Source organism: Physeter macrocephalus, chromosome 4, assembly GCF_002837175.3.
Source record: "Physeter macrocephalus isolate SW-GA chromosome 4, ASM283717v5, whole genome shotgun sequence".
Lineage (NCBI taxonomy): Eukaryota > Metazoa > Chordata > Mammalia > Artiodactyla > Physeteridae > Physeter > Physeter macrocephalus.
Genome location: NC_041217.1, coordinates 71,510,497 through 71,529,686, shown reverse-complemented (window position 1 = coordinate 71,529,686; position 19,190 = coordinate 71,510,497). Strand labels below are relative to the sequence as shown.

The 19,190-nt window shown below is 41.2% G+C and overlaps 1 long non-coding RNA gene across 1 annotated transcript in view; it reads left to right on the top strand.

Annotated features, from left to right (window-relative positions):
• Positions 1–2,878, top strand: part of LOC129392031 (uncharacterized) — a 6,066-nt gene extending 3,188 nt beyond the window's left edge. The window contains exon 3 of the long non-coding RNA XR_008616980.1: positions 2,827–2,878. This is a non-coding gene — a long non-coding RNA (uncharacterized lncRNA). The remainder of the gene's footprint in view (positions 1–2,826) is intronic.
• Positions 2,879–19,190: the final 16,312 nt, after the last annotated feature.

Genomic DNA, 19,190 nt, shown 5'->3' with positions numbered 1-19,190 from the left:
CGCCGCCATGGCTCACGGGCCCACCCGCTCCGCGGCATGTGGGATCTTCCCGGACCGGGGCACGAACCCGTTTCCCCTGCATCGGCAGGCGGACTCTCAACCACTGCGCCACCAGGGAAGCCCAATGAACATATTTATTATCTCAAAGCTTAGTCTTGCTCCTTTCTAATTCTTCCCTCCCACTGCTTCCAACTGGACCCCCCCCTCCCATCCTAGTCCCTGGGTAATCACTGATCTGCTTTTTTTCCCTAAAGATTAGTTTGCATTTTCTAGAAGTTTATATAAATGAAATCATAGAGTATGTGTTCCTTTTGATATGGCTTCTTTTACTCAGCACAATTATTTTCAGATTCATCTATGTTGTTGAATATATCAATTTATTGCTAAATGGCATTTTTTAAATTTCAATTTTTGATTGCTTATTGTAAGTTCATAGAAACACAGTTATTTTTGTGTATTGATCCTATATCCTGCAATCTTACTTATTAGTTCTAGTAGGTATTTTGTAGGTTTTATCAGATTTTCTATGTAGATGATCATGTCTGAGAATATGGACAATTTTACTCCTTCCTTTCCTATACGCATTCCTTTTATTTCTTTTTCATGTCTTACTGTGCTAGCTAGACCCTCCAGTGTGATGTTGACCGCACTAGTAAGAGCAGGCATCCCTGTCTTGCTTCTTTTTATTATTTATTTATTTATTTATGACTGTGTTGGGTCTTCATTGCTGCACGCGGGCTTTCTCTAGTTGTGGTGAGCAGGGGCTACTCTTCATTGCGGTACACCGGCTTCTCATTGCTGTGGCTTCTCTTGTTGCGGAGCACGGGCTCTAGGCGCACAGGCTTCAGTAGTTGTGGCACGCGGGCTTCAGTAGTTGTGGCTTGCAGACTCTAGAGCGCAGGCTCAGTAGTTGTGGTGCACGGACTTAGTTGCTCTGCGGCATGTGGGATCTTCCCGGACCAGGGATCGAACCCGTGTCCCCTGCACTGGCAGACAGATTCTTAACCACTGTGCCACCAGGGAAGCCCCCTGTCTTGTTTCTGATCTTAGGAGGAAAGCATTGTTTTTTTCACCGTTATATATGATGTTATCTGTAGGGTTTTCATAGATGCTCTGCTATCAGGTTGTAGACGTTCCCTTGTATTCCTAGTGTAGCACCACTGGTGTAGTAGTTATCATGCAATATTCCCCTGTATTCCTAGTGTGCTGAGAGTTTTTATCAAGAATACATGTTGTATTATATCAAATTCTTTTTCTGCATTGACTGAGATGATCATATGGTTTTTCTTCTGTATTCTGTTGATATGGTGAGTTTTCAGTGTTGAACCAGCCTTGAATTTCTGTGATAGACTCCGCCTGGTTATGATTTTATATATTGTTTGATTTGATTTGCTAAAATTTTAAGAATTATTACATCTATATTCATGAAAGATATTAGACTGTAGCTTTATTTTCTTGTAATGTTTTGTCTGGTTTTGAGTAATGATGACTTCATGGAATAAACTGGGAAGAATTCCCTTCTCTTCAATTTTCTGGAACAGTTTATGTGGAATTGACATTATTTCTTCTTTAAACGTTTCATAGAATACTCCAATGAAGCCATTTGGGCCTGGAATTTTCTTTGTGGGAATGTTTTAAGTTACAACTTCAGTCTTTTTAATAGGTATAAGGCCATCTGGATTGTCTATGTTTTTTTGATTGAGCTTTAATAGACTCAGTTTTGTAAAGAATTTATTCATTTCATCTAAGTTTTTGAATATATGGGCATGAAGTTGTTAATAATATTTCTATATTATCTTTTTAAGATGTATAGAATCTGTAGTGATGTCTACTTTCTTATTCCTGTTATTTGTAACTTCTTTTTCCCAGCCAATCTGACTACAGGTGTATAAATTTTATTGGTCTTCTCAAATAACCAGCTTTTCAGTTTCATTGATTTTTTTCCCTATTGTTTTTGTTTTATTGATTTCTGCTCTGATCTTTATTGTTTCCTTTCTTCTGCTTACTTTGGATTTCATTTGCTCTTCTTTTTCTAGTTTCTTACAGTTGAAGTTGAGATCATTGATTTGAGATCTCTCACAGAACCTGACTGTACTGGCACTCTGATTTTGGATTTCCTGCCTCTGGAATTGTTAGAAATAAATTTTTGTTGTTGGGCTTCCCTGGTGGCGCAGTGGTTGAGAATCTGCCTGCCAATGCAGGGGACACAGGTTCGATCCCTGGTCCGGGAAGATCCCACATGCCGCGGAGCAACTAGGCCCGTGAGCCACAACTACTGAGACTGCACGTCTGGAGCCTGTGCTCCGCAACAAGAGAGGCCGCGATAGTGAGAGGCCCGCGCACCGCGATGAAGAGTGGCCCCTGCTTGCCGCAACTAGAGAAAGCCCTTGCACAGAAACAAAGACCCAACACAGCCAAAACTAAATAAATAAATAATAAAAATAAAGGCATTCCTTTAAAAAAATTTTTTTGTTTAAGCTAGTCTATGGTAATTTTTATAGCAGCCCAAATTGACTAAGACAGTTTCATTGACTTTGTCTATTTTTTCAAATTCTCTGTTTTATTTATCGCCACTCTAATTTTTGTTTTTTCTTTCCTTTCGCTAGCTTTGGGTTTAGTTTGCTCTTTGTTTTCTAGTTCCTTACGATGTACAGGTGTATATTTATGATTTCTTTTTATCTCTCTTACTGGCTTATTAACTATAACTTTTTGTTGTGCTATTATAGTATAATTCTTAATTTTTTTTTTTTTTTTTTTTTTGCGGTACGCAGGACTCTCACTGTTGTGGCCTCTCCCGTTGTGGAGCACAGGTTTTGCGGTACGCAGGACTCTCACTGTTGTGGCCTCTCCCGTTGTGGAGCACAGGCTCTGGACGCGCAGGCCCAGCGGCCAAGGCTCACGGGCTTAGCCGCTCCACGGCATGTGGGATCTTCCCGGACCGGGGCACAAACCCATGTCCCCTGCATCGGCAGGCGGACTCTCAACCACTGCGCCACCAGGGTAGCCCTAATTCTTAATTTTTACTGTTGACTAACTTCAAGTGGTATTATACCACCTCACATATAGTAATCTCCCAGGTTTTATGCTATTGTTAACATAGATACACTTTACTTCTACATGTGTTGTAAATCCTGTAATATGTTGTAAAACAGTCAATTGTCTTTTAAACTTATTTAAATAATAAAAATGGAAGTTTTTGTATTTATCTACATAGAGACAGTTTCTGGTGCTCTTCATTCCTTTGTGTAAATTGAAATTTTATCTGGTATCATTCCTTCTGTCTGAAACACTTCCTTTAACATTTCTTGTTGCTGGTGTAGGTGATGTGCTTGGTGTAATTATTTTCTACTTTCTTGTGCTTGGGGTTCATTGAGCTTCTTAAATCTGTGGATTATGGTTTTAGTTAACTTTGGAAATCTACTGGTTAATTATTTCTTCAGATATTTTTGTCTGTTCCCCATCTCTTTCTTCTCCTTTGGAGACTGTGTATATTAGGCCACTGAGATGTCTCACAGCTCACTGATACTCTCTGTCGTTTTTCTTTTCATGTTTCATTTTGGAGGGTTTCTAGTACTATTCTACAAATTCATTAATCTTTCTTTCTACTATGTCTAATTTACTGTTAATCATATCCAGTGTATTTTTCATCTCAAACATTGTAGTTTTTTTTGCAAGAAGTTCAGTTACATTCTTTTTAAAATTCCTCGTATACCTATACTTAATATGCCCAGTCTTTCTTCTAGCTTCTTGAACATATGGGATACAGTTATAATAACTATTTTTGTGTGTTAATTCTATCATATGTGTCATTTCTGGGTCAGGTTCAGTTAATTGATATTTTTCCTCATTATGGGCCTTAATGTCCTACTTCTTTGCATGCCTGGTAATTTTTAATTGGGTGCTGGATATTTTTGTATTCCTATATATATTCTTAAATTTTGTTATAGAACACAGTTAAGCTTCTTGGAAGCAGTTTAACCCTTTCGGGTCTTGCATTTAAGCTTTGTTAGGTGGAACAAGGACAGTATTTAGTCTAAAGTTGATTCCCTCCCCCTATCCACAGCTACTGAGGTTAGGTCTTCTGTGTACTCTGTACGACGGCCTAGGAACTATGAGATCTTTCACTCCGGCTGGTAGGAACAGGCACCTTTCCTGGCCTTGTGTGAGTTTCAAGGATGCCTCTTTCTAATCCTTTCAAGTAGTTCTGTCTTCAATCTAGGATATTATCCTCCCACACATGCACTGATCTAAACTCAGCTGAATACTTAGGGGATGCCCAGTGCAGCTGTCCGGAGTCCTCTCTTTGTGCAGCTTTCTCCTTCTGATATTCTGGCCTCTGGCCTCTAGCCACCTTGCCCTCCAGGACTCTCAGCTTTGTCTCCTCAGCTCTGGGGCACTACTGCACTCCACCTGGGCTCCCCCTCCCTGTGCCTTGGCCTGGAAACTTTGTCCAGGAAGTAAGCTGGAGCAACTAACTGAAGGACTCACCTCATTTGTTTCCCATTTCCCAGGAATCACCATCCTGCGTTGCCTGATGGCCAATGTCTTGAGAACTGTTGTTTTGTATATTTTGTCTATTTTTTTAGTTGTTTCAGTTGAAACAATGGAATTCAGTCCCTATTATACTTTCTTAGCCAGATGCGGAAATTCTGGCTTGCCTTTTATTTTCAAACTTAAACCCTGACTCTATACTTAAAATTTGAAAAATTTTCTCATTGGTGGAATTAAATTTTAAAGGAAGGCTTGTCATGCTACCATTTTAGAAGGGAGGATTTTCAGCCTGTTACGGGCTCTTGAGCCAACTCTCTGGCTTTGAATTTTGGATCCTCCAAGATTCAAGCTGTGTGGCCTAGGGAATGTTAATTAATTTATTTATGGCTTATTTATTTATACACATTTTAAAATGTGTATAATAATAATACCTTCCTTATAAGGTTGTTATGAGATTTAAATGAGTTAATACTTGCAAAACACTGTGCATTGCCTAACACGTAGCAGGTGATTATCACATGTTAGCTAGTCATACGTATGAAGAGTGCAATCAGATGAGCTTGGCTAGTGTGGGCTATAGATTGGTGGGAAGTCATGAGAAGTGAGGTTAGTAAGGTGGATGGGTGCAGCGGAAGAAGGCTGCAAGATTGGGCTATTGGGTTTAGGTGAGATAGAATAGACCTATAAGCACATGAAAAAATGTACAACTCCTAGTGAGGGGTATAAATTAATATAAGATTATGGGAATTCCCTGGCAGTCCAGTGGTTGGGACTCTGTGCTTCTACTGCAGGGGGCACGGGTTCAATCCCTGGTTGGGGAAATAAGATCCCACATGCCATGATGAGGCCCCCACCCCAAAACAAAACAAAAAACAAATAAAATAAGTCTGTTTACCTATAAATATCAAATTGGCAAAGCATTAGAAAGATGAAATTATCTATTGTGGGCAGGAAGGATTCCATGAAATAAAAACTCATATTGAGTGAATGAAATAAAAATTAATTTTAACTTTTTGGGGGACAATTTGGTAGAATGAATAAAAAGCCTTAAAGTGGACATATCTCTTTTCCTCAAAGTTATTGAGATATAATTTACATATAACCCTGTGTACAATGTGATGATTTGATACACGTATATAGAGTGAAATGTTTACCACAACAAGGTCAGTTAATACATCCTTTACCTCACATAATTACCATTTCATTGTTGTTGTTATGGTGAGAACATAAAAGTTCTACTATTATAGCATTGTAAAGTATACAATACACTATTGTTAACTGTATCACCATGCTATACATTAGATCCTTGGAACTTATTTATCTTATATCTGAAAGTTTGTACCCTTTGATCAACATCTACCCATTTTCCCCACCCCCCAGCCCCTGGTAACCACCATTCTACTCTCTGTGTCTATGAGTTCAGTGTTTTTAGATTCCATATATAAGTGGAATCATACAGTTTTTGTCTTTCTCTGTCTGACTTATTTCACTTAACATAATGCCCTCGAGTTTCATCCATGTTGTTGCAAATGGCAGGATTTCCCTCTTTTTAATGACTGAATAATATTCCATTGTATTGCTCATATCTTTTGATCCAGTAATTCCTCAAGGATGTTCATGGCAGCAGCATTGTTTATAGCAAGGAACAGTTGGAAAAATGCCTGACGATATGAAACAATTAATTGAGTTACAGCCCAGCTATATCCTAGAATAGTATTAGGTATTCTAATTGTGTAAAACAAAGCAAGAAACAGAAAAATATTTCTACACACACACACACACACACACACACACACACACACACACACACACGACTGTTAGGCAACACTCCAAAATATTAATAATATTATTTCTGGGAGATGGAATGACAGGTTATCTTTCTGTCACCCAATTCCAAAGTGGGGGGTGGGAGTGGTTGGGTTCTACACACCAAGTAACTATCTGACACCAGCTGAGTGTCCCATAATTCATTTCAATTCTGATACTATCTATCTGGAGATAGCATCAGATTCCACAGGTTAAGGGCTCAGTCCTACAAGACTGCCCTCCACTTTAGATGCAAATTGCAAGTCCAGGTTGTCACCTGTGCTTCTTATCAACTGGCTATAAGTCAGAGGTTCCCATGACCCCCCTCCTTGGGTTCTACTAACCTGCTAGAGCAACTCAAGGAACTCAGGAAAACAAGTTACTTACTAGATAACAGCCCTATGGAAGAGATGTAGAGGGCAAGGTGTGTGGGAAGGACCTTGGAGCTTCCATGCTCTCTGAATGCCACTCTCCCCACACCTCCATGTGTTCACAAACCCAGAAGCTCTTTAAACCCTGTCTTTTCAGGGTTTTATGGAGGCTTTATTACATAGGCATGATTAAGTCATCGGCCATTGATGAACTCAATCTCCAGCCCCTCTCCTCTCCCTGGAGGTAGTGGGAGCTAAATGGGGAGACTGAAAGTTCCAATCCTCTAGTCACATGGTTGGGTCCACTGGCAACCAGCCCCCATCCTTAAGTGTGGTCCAAAAGTCACTTCATTAACATAACAAAATACATATTTGTTGCTCTCATCACTTAGGAAATTCCAAGGGTTTTAGGAGCTCTGTTCCAGAAACTGGACAAAGACCAAATATATGTCATTATAAATCAGAACATCACACAGGTGATTTATATCTTCTTCTTTATACTTCTCTGTTTTTTCCAAGTTTTCGGCAATAACCTGTAGTAATTTAATAATTAAAAAATCTAATATATTTAAAAAATGATTTTAATTTTAATATAGGACAGCAGGGAGCCAGCAAGATTATCTGGTGGAGAAGGAAAAGGGTAAATACGGTATTTAATTCTAGCAGCAGTATGGAAACCACTTCTTTATATACTTGAGTGAGTGTCACTGGAAGCTTTTGGGGAGTCCTGCACAAGGACTTGCACACATAATGACCCTTCCCGCCTGCATTTTTATTTTTATTTATTTATTTATTTTTTATTATTATTTTTTTTTCGGTACGCGGGCCTCTCACTGTTGTCGCCTCTCCCGTTGCGGAGCACAGGCTCCGGACGCGCAGGCTCAGCGGCCATGGCTCACGGGCCCAGCCGCTCCGCGGCATGTGGGATCTTCCCGGACAGGGGCACGAACCCGTGTCCCCTGCATCGGCAGGCTGACTCTCAACCACTGCGCCACCAGGGAAGCCCCCGCCTGCATTTTGAGAGGGACGTCACAAGGAGCTGCTGCTGCCTGCAGCTCCCTGCTGGCAGGATGGGCTCCCTGCTTGGTGGTTTCTGAGAAGCGCGCATGGCAGCTTCAGGGTGAGCCCAGCATGGCTGCCAATCTATTCTGATGCCTCACTAATCCTCACAGCTGGTAAGCATATAGCAGTCAAACTGGAGAGATTCTCCACCAAGATTGTAAAGACTCCAAGAGGGGGAAAGACCTGGCCTTTTCTGAAAAGTGGGTTAACATGAAGGATAGAAGTGAGAGGCTGGAGGGGTGTGTTGTGAAATAGGCTGAAGGCTGAAGCTGGAAATGGGAGTCCCAGAATGAATGTGTGGGGCAGGCAAAAATTCAGTTCTCAGATGAATGAAGATGGAGGAGCAGAAATTAATTGGAGTAAAATGGGCATTGGATAAAGGGGGCAACTCTAATCAAATAAGAGGTAGTACTGGGAGAAGCCCTTGGAAGCGTCGAATTTTCCTTATGGTGCTACAAATCTTCAAGATGGTGGTGCCTAAATAAATAAATAAATAAATAAAACAAATACCCCTCCCCCCCAATAAAAAGGGAATTCCCTGGTGGTCCAGTGGTTACGGCTCCACGCTTCTACTGCAGGGGGCACGGGTTTGATCCCTGATTAGGGAACTAGGATCCCGCATGCCTTGCTCAATAGAAAGGAGTCAGCAAAGAACCAGTTATCTGAGCAGAGGTGAGTGAGTGAGGGATATGGAGGCTATGGGTACAAAGATGGACTGTTAATAAAGAGAGCTACTTATGTGCTAAGCAGATGGACCAAGCTAGGTAAGCCTGGTTAGCACAGACAGCACGGAGCACCCAGGTTGAGTCCATGGAGTGTAGGTAGTAGAGCTCAGTCCACAAGCCAGGGAAGCACACGGTTATGACTGAGGAGTGCAGAAGAGCTGAGCACTGATATGCGGGAATCCCAGCACAGTGTGGGCAGCAAAGGTAGGGAGTACTGTACTGGGAGGTGGGGAGCCACCTCTAGGCTGTCATCTTCTAGACAGGGGTTCACAGAGTTTTAGAGCTGTGAAATTTATTGGAGACGACCCAATTTAAGCCCTCCCCCTTTTTTTCCTAGAAGAGAAAATGGAAGCCCAAAGAGATGATCATAAGTCTTCCATCCCCTTTGAGACTCTTACCGTCTAACTACACGACTATCTATTCCTATTTGTTATATAGGGAATTGACATATAAGGGACTGGTCATATCTAAGATTCTGGAATCCTCTCCCGTTGCGGAGCACAGGCTCCGGACGCGCAGGCTCAGCGGCCATGGCTCACGGGCCCAGCCGCTCCGCGGCATGTGGGATCTTCCCGGACAGGGGCACGAACCCGTGTCCCCTGCATCGGCAGGCTGACTCTCAACCACTGCGCCACCAGGGAAGCCCCCGCCTGCATTTTGAGAGGGACGTCACAAGGAGCTGCTGCTGCCTGCAGCTCCCTGCTGGCAGGATGGGCTCCCTGCTTGGTGGTTTCTGAGAAGCGCGCATGGCAGCTTCAGGGTGAGCCCAGCATGGCTGCCAATCTATTCTGATGCCTCACTAATCCTCACAGCTGGTAAGCATATAGCAGTCAAACTGGAGAGATTCTCCACCAAGATTGTAAAGACTCCAAGAGGGGGAAAGACCTGGCCTTTTCTGAAAAGTGGGTTAACATGAAGGATAGAAGTGAGAGGCTGGAGGGGTGTGTTGTGAAATAGGCTGAAGGCTGAAGCTGGAAATGGGAGTCCCAGAATGAATGTGTGGGGCAGGCAAAAATTCAGTTCTCAGATGAATGAAGATGGAGGAGCAGAAATTAATTGGAGTAAAATGGGCATTGGATAAAGGGGGCAACTCTAATCAAATAAGAGGTAGTACTGGGAGAAGCCCTTGGAAGCGTCGAATTTTCCTTATGATGCTACAAATCTTCAAGATGGTGGTGCCTAAATAAATAAATAAATAAATAAATAAAACAAATACCCCTCCCCCCCAATAAAAAGGGAATTCCCTGGTGGTCCAGTGGTTACGGCTCCACGCTTCTACTGCAGGGGGCACGGGTTTGATCCCTGATTAGGGAACTAGGATCCCGCATGCCTTGCTCAATAGAAAGGAGTCAGCAAAGAACCAGTTATCTGAGCAGAGGTGAGTGAGTGAGGGATATGGAGGCTATGGGTACAAAGATGGACTGTTAATAAAGAGAGCTACTTATGTGCTAAGCAGATGGACCAAGCTAGGTAAGCCTGGTTAGCACAGACAGCACGGAGCACCCAGGTTGAGTCCATGGAGTGTAGGTAGTAGAGCTCAGTCCACAAGCCAGGGAAGCACACGGTTATGACTGAGGAGTGCAGAAGAGCTGAGCACTGATATGCGGGAATCCCAGCACAGTGTGGGCAGCAAAGGTAGGGAGTACTGTACTGGGAGGTGGGGAGCCACCTCTAGGCTGTCATCTTCTAGACAGGGGTTCACAGAGTTTTAGAGCTGTGAAATTTATTGGAGACGACCCAATTTAAGCCCTCCCCCTTTTTTTCCTAGAAGAGAAAATGGAAGCCCAAAGAGATGATCATAAGTCTTCCATCCCCTTTGAGACTCTTACCGTCTAACTACACGACTATCTATTCCTATTTGTTATATAGGGAATTGACATATAAGGGACTGGTCATATCTAAGATTCTGGAATCTTGCTCATAGTCCTTCTGTAACTTGTGGATGCTACCATCATCTTGCACAGTTCCAGGGTCAAAATAAATGACTGTCCAATGTTCAAGCTCTTTACGTGCTTTGACCTTCTAATGTTCAACTCCTTTTACTTTTGCTCTATACCATCCACTTACTCTTATGGCCATGTCATGGGCCTTATTATCACCTGCTTCTTTACTTTAAGTTCAATATCCTTGGCTACAACTTCCTACCCTACCCGTCCTCCAATTTCTGTAGTCAATCGGCCTAGATCTATGATCTGTCACTTCAGTAACTCACTTATCGATGCTCTCAAATGCATTGCTCTCTTGTAAACTTTAACTCAAGAGCAGCACATCTGTCCCCCTTTTCTGACCTTACGTCTGTTCTGCTGAGGACTGCTGGGGAGTCACCCTACCATGGAATTTAACACTAGTACAAATTCACGGTCTTTTACCATGAATTCCTGTGATCCTGTGTATTTCTGAGCGGTATCAACTCCTCCCCTCTTCTCCATAGCACTCTTGTAAATCTCCCCACTTGCCTCAAGTGTTCTCCACCATATCCCTTCTCACTCTTGTTTTATGAGGGGGAAAAAAAGATGGTTGATTTCTGGTTTCCAGTCCGTCACGTAAGGAGCTTAGAGTTACCGTTCCATCTTAAATTTTAAAAAAGTAAAATCTGAACAAAATGCAAAATCAATAATTCTTAGATTTACCAAATAAGTGAAGTCACAGGGCAAACTGCTGCTCTCCCAAGTTGGAGAAATAGATACACAGATACAGAGACTCACATCTGACCAGAGCAGAAACCCATGAGCAGAAACTTCCATTGGAACCAGAGCTGGGGTAGGAAAACCTGACCTGTAATTGACAAATTGCTGGAGGCTCAGTGTGGACAAGTCTGAAAGTTAAAAACTGCAGGGTGACCCAGTCATGGGTGGGTGGGAGGCACCCATTTCTGTGAGTTTTGCCTCTAGGAGCCCTATCAGGACTTCACAGTGAGTAATGGAGAAAAATCCCTTTGTGTTCTGGCAGAGGGTTGGGGGTTGGTGGGTGGGGGGAGGAGAAATACATTAGAGTAGTCTGTCCGTCTTAATAAGGTGTGCCCTCAAGAGAAACTACTTTACTGGGGCTTAACTTGCTGGGGGGTTTTATCAGAGCCTAACCTAGCTGGGGGAAGGGAAAATATCCAACTCCAGCCCCCTTTAGGGGAGGGAAAACTTGAGAAGCCCTGGTGAAGTTCACAGTCCAGGGGCACAGGCTCACTAAAAGATGGAGACCAAATCATAGATCTATAGAAAAACTCCCCTCCCACCAGACCTTACCACTACGTTACTAAAGGCCTGTTTACCTCAGTTCCTTTTACCCAGAGCATCATGTCTACCTTTCAACAAAAAATTACAAGGCATACTAAAAGGCAAAAAAACACAGTTTGAAGAGACCGAATAAGCATGAGAACCAGAGTCAGATATGGCAAGAATGTTGGAATTATCAAACCAGGAATTTGAAAACAAACTATGGTTAATATGCTAAGGGCTTTAATGGAAAAAGTAGACAACATGAAAGAACAGATGGATAATGTAAGCTGTAAGATGGAGATTCTAAGAAAGAATCAAAAAAGAAATGCTAAAGATCAAAAACACTGTAACAGAAATGAAGAAGGCCTTTGATGTGCTCATTAGTAGATTGGACACAGCTGAGGAAAGAATCTCCAAGCTTGAGGATACAACAATAGAAAAGCAAAAAGAAAGAAGACTGAAAAAGATAGAACAGAATGTCCAAGAGCTGTGGGGAAAAAATACAAAAATGTAACATGCATGTAATGGGAGTATTAGAAAGAGAAGAAAGAAAGGAACAGAAGCAATGTTTGAAGTAATAATGACTGAGAATTTCTCCAAATTTATGTCAGACACTAAACCACAGATCTAGGAAGCTCAGAGAACACCAAACAGGAAAAATGCCAAAAAAGTCTATACCTAGGCATATAATATTAAACTTCATAAAATCAAAGATAAAGAAAAAATCTTGAAAGAAGCTGAAGCTGGGATGGGGGTGGTGGAGAACACCTTATCTATAGAGGAGCAAAGATAAGGATGACATCTAACTTCTCCTCAGAAACCATGCAAGCAAGAGGAGAGTGGAGTAAAATGTTTAAAGTGTTAAGAGAAAAAACCCACCTGCCTAGAATTCTGTACACTGCAAAATATCCTTTAAAAATGAAGGAGAAAAAAAAATGAAGGAGAAATAAAGACTTTTTCAGCCAAGCAAAAATTGAGGAAATTTTTTGCATTAGACCTGCCTTGGAAGAAATGTTTTAAAAAGTTCATCAGAGAGAAGGAAAATAATATAGGTCAGAAACCTTAATCTACATAAAGAAAGAAGAGCACTGGAGAATGAATAAGCAAAGGTAAAATAAAAACTTTTATTTTTTCTTATTCTTAATTGATCTAAAAAGTAACATTTTGTTCAAAATAATAATTATAGCAACAATGTATTTGATTATGTATGCATGAATATATACACACACACAAATATGTATATATGTGCTTATGTATAAGTGAAATGAATGACAGCAGTGATACAAGGGACAAGAGAGAGGAATTAGGAATATTTTAGGATTATGAGGTATTGCACTACCTGTGAAGCAGTCTTTTTGTTTGTTTACTTATTTATGTATTTATCTATGGCCGCACTATGTGGCATGCAGGATCTTAGTTCCACAACCAGGGGATCGAACTCATGCCTCCGGCAGTGGAAGCGTGGAGTCTTAATCACTGGACCGCCAGAAAGTGGACTTGAATTAGTTGTAAGTATTATATTGCAAACTCTAGGGCAGCCATTAAGAAAAGTAAAATAAAGAAATACAACTGATATGCTAAGAGAAGAGAGAAAATGGACTGATATAAAATGTTTAATTAAAAACACAAAAGGCAGAAAAAGTGTGGAAGAGAAAAATAGGAACAAAGAACACGGGCAACAAATAGAAAATACGGTAGCTATTAATCCAACTATATTAATAATCACTTTCAATGTTAACGACCTAAATACACTAATTAAAAGACAAAGATTGTCAGAGTGGATCAAAAGACAAGACCCAACTATGTGTTATATAAAAGAGACCCACTTTTTTTTTTTTTTTTTTTTTTTTTTTTCTGCACCATGCAGCTTGCAGGATCTTAGTTCCCTGACCAGGGATTGAACCTGGGCCATGGCAGTGAAAGCACTGAGTCCTAACCACTACACCACCAGGGAACTCCCAAGAAACCCACTTTAAATATAAAGACATATATGTTAAAAGTAAATGAAAAAGATTCACCTATTTTCCTGTTGTATATATCTCCTCTGTTGACAATAAATTATTTTTTATTAAAAAAATTAATGGTTGGAGAAAGATATACCATGTTAATACTAGTCAAAATAAAGTAGAAGTGGCTATATTAATTTCAGACAAAGCCAGCTTCAGAGCAAGGAAAGTTGTCAGGGCCAAAGAGGGGCATTACAAAGTGATAAAGGGGTCAATATTCCAAAAAGCTATAACGATCTTTATATGTATGTATGCACCTAACAACGTAAGGCAAAAAATGCATCAGGCAAAAACTGATACAACTGCAAAGAGAAATATATGAATCCACTATTATAGTTGAAGACTTTAACTCCCCTCTATCAGAAATGCCCAGATCCAGCAGGCAGAAAATCAGTAAGGACATAGTTTAACTCAACACCATCATCAATCAACTGGATATAACTGACACCTGTAGACTACTCCACCCAACGATAGCAGATTATATATTCTTCTCTAGCTCACATGGAACATCCACTAAGGTAGACCACATTCTGGGCCATAAGACCCACTTTAACAAGTTTAAAAGAACAGAAATCATACAGTATCTGCTCTCATATCCCCATGGGATTAAACTAGAAATCAATAACAGAAAGATACCTGGAAAATCCCAAAATACTTGGAAATTTAACAACATACTTCTAAATAACACATAGGTCAAAGGAGAAATCTCAAGGTAAATTAAAAAATATTCTGGGGGGCTTCCCTGGCGGCGCAGTGGTTGAGAGTCCGCTTGCCGATGCAGGGGACACGGGTTCGTGCCCCAGTCCGGGAAGATCCCACATGCCGCGGGGCGGCTGGGCCCGTGTGCCATGGCCGCTGAGCCTGCGCGTCCAGAGCCTGTGCTCCGCAAAGGGAGAGGCCACAACAGTGACAGGCCCGCGTACCGCAAAAAAAAAAAAAAGAAAAAAAAAAATCTGGGGGCTTCCCGGGCACTCCAGTGGGTAAGACTCTGCACTCCCAATGCAGGGGGCCTGGGTTCGATCCCTGGTTGGGGAACTAGATCCTGCATGCATGCCGCAACTAAGAGTTCAAGTGCTGCAACTAAAAAGATCCCACATGCCAAAACAAAGATCCTGCACTCTGAAACTAAGACCCAGTACAGCCTAAATAAATAAATAAAATCTTTAAAAAATATTCTGAACTAAATAAAAATACAGTTTATCAAAATTTGTGGGATGAAGTGAAAGCAGTGCTTAAAGAAAAATTTATAGCATTGAATACATTTATTAGAAAAGACAAAAGATCTAAAATCAATAATCTTCCACCTTAGGAAACTAGAAAAGGAAGAGCAAATTAAATTCAAAATAAGAAGGAAAGAAATAAAAATTAGAGCAGAAATCAAAGAAGTTAAAAACAAGAAATCAATAGAGAAAATCAATGAAATGAAAATCTGTTTCTTTGAAATGACCAATAAAATTGACAAGCCTCTAGCAAGGCTAACTAAGAAAAAAAGCGAGATGACACACATTACTAATATCAGAAATGAAAGAGGGGACATCACCTAAGAACTCACGGACATTAAAAGGATAATAAAGGAGTATTATGAATGGCTCTATGCCCACAAATCTGATAACCTAGATGAAATGGACAAGTTCCTTGGAAGGTACAATCTGCCAAAACTCACACAAGAAGAAATACGCAATCTGAATAGTCCTATATCTTTTTAAAAAATAGAACCTTATAGGGTTTTGGTAATAATTTAATGGTTCATAACTATAAAGTTATTAGAATATTAGCTGGCATATAGTAAGCACTCAACAAATGTTAGCTATTGTTATACTACTAGTATAAGCTCGTGAACGTAGGGTCTGTATGTATCTTGTTCATTGTCCAGTGGTATGCTGGAGCCAGCTTGTACCAATTGTGCCCATTTCTTTCCAGTTCCACATTCAGAGATGTCACAGAGCTTGATATTGACTATGGTGGGAGTATTTACACCCTGGTAATTGGCTAATGCTTCAAATCAGGGATTTTTTGGTTTGTTTTTGGAGAGCTGGTTTACTAGTATGCCATTATCTAGTCCAGTGCCTAGCACTTAGTACGCACTCAGTAAATATTTGTTGAATGAATAAACATATGACCACAGTCCATATGTTTAACTATTTCATTAGGGTCTCTTCAGTCATACCTTTAACTGAATAAGGCTCAGTGTGGAATTCCTTATCATAGGAGACCCTTGCTGTGTGCATTACTGGGGTGTTACTTGGGTGGTACCTGGCTGCTCTCCAAAAGCAAACCTTGGCATTCTTTCCTTCCAGTTTTGGTTTCTTTGAGACATTTGACAAAGGGGAAGAGGAACAAGAAGCAGAATACCATCAGGAGTGACTCATCCTGATGAGCTGGGCTGGTCGAGGGTCTCAGGAGTCAGCATCCAGTATCTGTGTCTGGAGCCTGCTGTAAGGCTGCTATTTGGGTTTTGCAGCCTTGAGATTTCTGTGAGGATGTCAGAGTGAGTGAGAGAAGGTCATGAGACTCAGGGTGTGTACTAGGCCAACAAGAAAATTATGTGTGGAATTGACGGTAGATGTTTGAGACCAGCTGCAGAAGAGCCCCTGATTATGTGAGGGCCATGAGAAGGAAGGCGTAGGGCGTGGAAAGGGAGAGTAGGAAGGAGGCAGGCTCTTGTTGAAGAGGAAGCCTTTAGAAGGCTTTTGGGGGGAGTGTTCAGATGTGGGACCCTCCATATTACAAGCAGGTATGAGATCATGTTTCAGTCCAATTGTCATTTTCTTTTTTTCAGTCTCCTTTCTTCTGTAAAATGATAGTAAAACTTGATCCTCCCCCAGTGAGTATGTATTGGGGGGATGTAGGTTTGGAGAAGGGAAGGTATGTGACATATTTGTCATTATAATTACTAGTAGTACTATAGGATATTAGCTTCACCACAAAAATGACATTATTGCTTTATACCTTACAATAATAGCACATGCTTTTACAATTTTTATTAGATCTTCCTACTTGATCCTGCAATGTAGTTATGGCAGATATTATTTACTTTAAAAATTTATTTAACTTTAATATAAATAATACAATCTTGTAGTTAAAAAATCTTAAGTATAAAATATTTGCAGTGAAAAATCTATTTTCACATCTGTCCTTCGGCCACCCATTTCCTTCTCCCCAATAGGTAACCTTTGTTATTAGTTCTGTTTATTTTTCCAGACGTTTAAATGAGTTGACCTAAAACAAACAGACTGCTAGATATTTGGCCAGCAAAGATGGGTTTATTCAGGATCAGCAGAGAATTGCAACCTTGGCGAGCCATCTGCAAGTCCTGCCAACCGCAAGGGAAGGAGAACAATTTTTATAGAGAGGAAAAGGAAGTTGAGAGGGCTATAGTAAACAAAAACTCCATGGCTTTTCATTGGCTAAGTTGTTTCCAGGAAAGAAGAGGGGTCTTTCTTCTTCCTAGTGGGCTCTGCTGTTATCACAGGGAGTAAGAGCTCCCCCTTCTGGTCTCCCCACTCCATTTAATTGAGGTTTCTGTTTATCAATTTTTTACAAGTGCCTAATCAAGTAAACATGAATATGTGTTTCCCCCTTTCTAGACAAATGATAACATCCCATGCATACTGCTATGTACCTACTTTTTCTCTTAAAACAAATCATAGAGGTATTTCGACGTCAGTACACAAGGTGCTTCTTTTTTCTTTTTGTCTGTGCACAGTGTTCCATTTTATGGACGTACTATAATTTGTTTAACACTGCGGGTGGACATTTTGGTTGCTTCCATTATTTTGCTTTTGAAACCATGCTGCATCGAATTCCCTTGTAATTTTGCACGTGTGAGAGTGTATCTGTATGGTCCTGTTTCATAGATGGGACAGCTGAGACTCAAGGTGATGCAATGACAAGTCCAAGGTCACAAATGATCACTGAAGCAAGTTCTACGGCCCAGCCACTGTGAGAGTTTCCCACTACTACAACATGGAACCTGGGCTTTAGTTCAGCAGCCGTTGTTTCATGCTGCCATGGCCAGGTCCCACCTAGGTGCTAGCCCTGTAGAGATGGGGAGGGACCTATTTGACCCTGCCTACAGGATAGAAAAGAGCTTCTGAGTGAAATCCTAAAGGAGGAGCAGGAGTAAGCTTAAGCAGTGGACAAGACAGGGCCTTTCGGTCCACAGGACAAGCAGGCACCCAAAGCCCAGAGGTATAAGCAATTCAGTACCACCAGGATGTCAAGTGGGTGGTGGGAAGTGGCTGCAGAAGTATTTCTTGAGTGTTTGTGCAGGTGCAGCAGTGAGCTCCTGGATCCCATGCTATATTGAACTTGGACTTGGTTCTTTAGGGCTCAACCCGAAGTCAATGGAATTTCTGCAGAAATGTTAACTTTTGTGTTTTACTTTTAATAATATGAAAAACAAATGAGAGGATCGTGTTTAGGATCAGCTGGGTGGATTTTTATAACCTAAATTGCCAGATGACTTCAGTGTCTGCATTTGCCTTTGTCTTTGTGATGAGTTGGCACCAGGTAGCGCTGCTTTAATTGTCTCAGCTAATGAGAAGAGAACAGAGGAGGACTCAGTATGTAAATGAAACATTTGTGCCTCCGGGAGGCCAAATGTCTCCCAGCAGGCTGAGTGAACAAAGGGTTAGCAGAAGTTCCAACAGAGAAAAGTAGTGGGAGAAGTGAGTTACTGCACGCCTGCCGAACTCCAGAGACCCTGTGCTGGAGGGATCAGTTCCACAATCACATTTTGTGCAGCAGTTAGTTTCAGCAAACATCATCTGTCACAATAAATTAATGTTATTATTTTTAAATGTATTGGTTTTATAGTTTTGTTTCTATTTAATTGGTAAATTGCCATTGCTTTTATAGTTTTATGTACTGTAAGTGTATATTGATATCTAGTTGTTGTTTTTTTTTTACACTATATCTAGATTTATGCCTATATCTATTTAAATGGCATTATAATACAGATAAATTACCAATGCTGGGGTACAAAGACCATTTTTTTTTTTTTTTTAATTTTGTGGTTCGCGGGCCTCTCACTGTTGTGGCCTCTCCCTTTGCGGAGCACAGGCTCCGGACGCGCAGGCTCAGCGGCCATGGCTCACGGGCCCAGCCGCTCCGCGGCATGTGGGATCTTCCCGGACCGGGGCACGAACCCGTGTCCCCTGCGTTGGCAGGCGGACTCTCAACCACTGCGCCACCAGGGAAGCCCAAAGACCTTTTTTTTTCCTTTTAGGGGAGCTACCGAAGGGTTTTGAGTCTCATGATCAGACTGGCTTTTTAAACAGAACGTCCTGGCAGTATGGATTATGGATTGGAAAGGGACAAGCTTAGACTCTCTAAGAGGCTGGTGGGGGCCTAAACTAGCTCAGTGTAGCATTGTCCAGAAACGAATAGATTCGAGAAATGTTCAGGAGGTGAAACTGGTAGGATTTGGTGACTGACCAGGTGTAGGAAGTGAGGGAGAAAAAAGCTTGGCCTGACACTCTAGTTTCTACTTGGTTGTAATCTGCTAAACTGTGG